We start from the raw sequence: 3,587 nt of genomic DNA, 5'->3' as shown, positions 1-3,587 counted from the left end.
GTATATTCTCATGCACTTCATCTAATTGTCATTTGGTCAACCCTTATGCTATGCATGGATCACCATAATAAACTGTTATCAACACTCGTTTATTGACAATGGTTTTCTATTTGCGTTATGGTGTTAAGCTATGTCATAACTTTGATGTAATATGTATGTTGACTTCTGAGCCTAACCCCTAAACCCTCCCCCAGCATACGGAGTATTTAATAGGCTCGGGGTTTGGAGGTCCGGCTGCAGTTCTGGCAGGCCCAACTCACCTACCGCATCGATTGTTTCGGCTCACAGCTGGCCAGGTGGCATGGCCGGTACATACAGCCATGTGACACCTCGGCCTTGGGATCCTCGGCCTTCCCGCCTCTTCTTCCCGCTTCATCTGAACGGTCAAGATCTCTTTTGGCGATCGAAGGGTGGAGATGATCCCAAGGGTTTCAAGTCATTACTTAACCTCCTTGGATCAAAGTCGGGGTTCATTTGTTTGCATTGCTCTGTCGGTTCAGTTCTCTGCCGAGACTCTGGTTCGATCTTCCCAGGCTTATGGTTACCACCTGCAACCTCTCCAAAGGTCGTGAAGGGCCCAGCTCTGGATTTTCTCAGGTAGCTTACGCTCTGTGTTTATTGGATAACATTTTTATTATTTCACTGTAAGGTTGTGGCTTGATTAATGTGTGCCTTTCTGCTGTTGGCGAACACAGGTGGAGCTGTTTAACCCGTTAATGGTGTCGAGGTGATGGTCTCGACAGCCCAGCCTGCTCGGCGGACACAGGTCGGTTCTCAATAATGTTTGCTTGTTTTCCTTTATGAGAGCTCAGAACCTATCGTTTCTGAGTTGTGGCTACCATGTTTGTTTTCAGACCGCCGAGGGTTTGCCGGTTCTGTGCTTGGGTTCACTGAGGTATTCTCCAAGAGAACCCTCATGGTTGCCTTATGAATTATTGACTAGTTGTCTCAGAGATTTGACTGAAAGTTACTGTTCCAGGCGGAACCCATGTATCTTTTTTTTTCTTGTTTCTTCATGAACTAAGGTGGTTTTTATGCTGCCTCGCGGCATACCCGGACTTGGGTCTTTTAATCTTTTGTGTAACCTCCAGCATCGGCCTGGCCGTATGCTCACATTGAAGTTGGCGGAACCAGGTTCCTTTGTTTTAATACTGCCTCTATTTTTGCTGTATATATATATATTTGTTTCCTTTTCAGAGGTATACTGCTGTATTGATTTGATTAAAGACATAAGCAGGAACTTATTATTCCGTTAAAGCCTTCAGACGGCATTAGCTTTTCGTTTTGGATTATATCTTTGGCTTCTTAAGGATATTCGTCTAATGCATGTCCGTTTGCTTATTGGAATTGAATATCGTTACCATTATTCTCGCTCTGTATACATATACGCTGTATGTCTCAGCGCTGCTAGAACTCGTGATTTTCAGTTAATATATATATGTTTTGGTTTTCATATAACTGGTTCAGATATATGCATGCGGTTCTAGACCTTTTAGCTTTTGCTATTAATGCTCTCAATATATATGATGATACTTCCGTTCTGTTTTCTTTATGTTATGAATATCGAAATACACAGAAGTATGAGGGTTTGATCCGCCTTCATCGTTCCTCATTGAACTAGCTTCGCTGTTATTTGTTGAAATGCTGCGGTTAAAATAGCACTGTTTACATTCAGGGACAGAGTCCCATACGGCTGTAGGATGTTTTCTCTGTTTAACTATGTAGTTATTTCGTATTTCAACTACCCATGTATATATGTCATGGCATACTCTTTTCTGTTCTGTCTCAACAGTTATAGTCCGGCTACAGCCGTGACCTCTTTCCAAGCTCTGGGGTTTCCAGGCTCGTATTTAATAGTACATGATATGTAACGATAATTTATGTTTCAGATGTTTCGGTATATGTTTTCTGATATGGCTTTCCTGAGCATATAATACCTCTGTTATTTCTGTCTATTTCGTGCCATACTCTGCACCCTTAACAGACATTTAATAATTTAACCTAGGCATTTAATAAACTAACTCTGGCATTTCAGAATCTAACTCAGGCGTTCCGTAATCTAACCCTCTGTATTCTTTTTAGTAACCGCCAGATAGTTTTTAGACCAGGTCTATCAGCGGATAGCCTATTCCTTTAATTAACACCACACTTATTCGGTTCCAAGTACATTGTAACAGTTCTAAGAAACTATAACATTTCTTGTTTAACTACTGTGGTCATTTATAAGTCTTCCTTTTAAAGCAAAAAGGACTCCGAGGTTAGAATCCGTACCTGATTCGCCAGAGTCACAATTAGATACTCAAGCAAGTCACCTGTGCTTCGAGTCTGCTCGTCCACCCAGCCATGAGATCCATCTTCCTGACGGAATTCTCTCCCCCGAGCTATCTTGCAGGCCTCAAGCCCTCAACAAGATCTGAGCACCTAGTGCCTGGTTATCTGGTCCCTACCAGACTTAACCAATTTCCTCAGTATATTTTCTTTCCTTTTCCTTTTCTCTGGAAAAGAATCACTTCTGTCTGTCCCAACAGCACAGAACTTCCTCCCTACACCCAGGACTTTTCCTGTTTGGGAGGGCAGTTCCAATCAGTTATTACAACTGATTTCCTTTCTTTGAAATCCACCTCCCAGAGGCTGCCAGCATTTCAAGAAAATATTTCATTTATTCAATAATGTAGTTTATCACAGTTTTGTTTCTTTTAAACATAAACAACAACTACTACTATATTGTCTTTTTACCATAGTAAAATCCACATTTACATTCTACTGGGGCATTACATCTCCCCCTCCTGTGATTGGACATCGTCCCGATGTCCGTTTCCCTTAAACAAATTCGGGTAAGCTTTTTTAAGGAGTTCCTCATCCTCCCAAGTGGCCTCTTCAGGCCCATAATGCTGCCACTGCACCTTAGCTTGGATAATAACCCGTTTCCGCAGCTGCACTTCTCTCCGGTCGAGAATGGTCAGTGGTTCGACCAGAACCTCGCCTTCCGGCTCGACCTGCGAAAGCAACAGATTCAGTTATTCCTTGTTTAAGAATAAAGCTTATTCATAATGACCAAATTTAATTCTTACCCGAACATCCTGCCATTGAATCACATGTTTAGGATCGTAGACGTATTGTTTTAATACGGAAACATGAAAAACATTGTGGATCTTAATATGGCTTGGTAAGGCAAGCTGATAAGCTACTGGCCCCACTCTTGCCAGGATTTGGAAAGGTCCAAAATAGCGTGGTGCCAGCTTGGCACACCCACTCCACTGCAAGGTACTTCTTCTGGTTTGGATTCTTACGAAAACATGGTCTCCGACCTGGAATTCTTTGAACCTTCTCTTTCGGTCGGCAAAACTTTTTTGTCTGTCCTGAGCAGCCTTTAAGTTGTTACGCACCTTCTTCACCATGTCTTCCATTTCTTTGAGCATATCCGGGCCCAATCTTAACCTATCTTCAGGTCCACCCCAGCTTGAGGGTGTGCGGCACTTCCGCCCATACAGAACCTCAAAGGGACTCAACTGTGTTGAAGTATGATACCCGTTATTATACGCGAATTCAACCAGGTGGAGGTATTCCTCCCACTGGGTTGGCTGCAT

Source organism: Pinus tabuliformis, chromosome 9 (assembly GCF_031772625.1).
Source record: "Pinus tabuliformis cultivar Carrire ecotype Pingquan chromosome 9, CPIR1, whole genome shotgun sequence".
NCBI classification, from domain to species: Eukaryota; Viridiplantae; Streptophyta; class Pinopsida; order Pinales; family Pinaceae; genus Pinus; species Pinus tabuliformis.
This window is presented reverse-complemented; position numbering follows the sequence as displayed.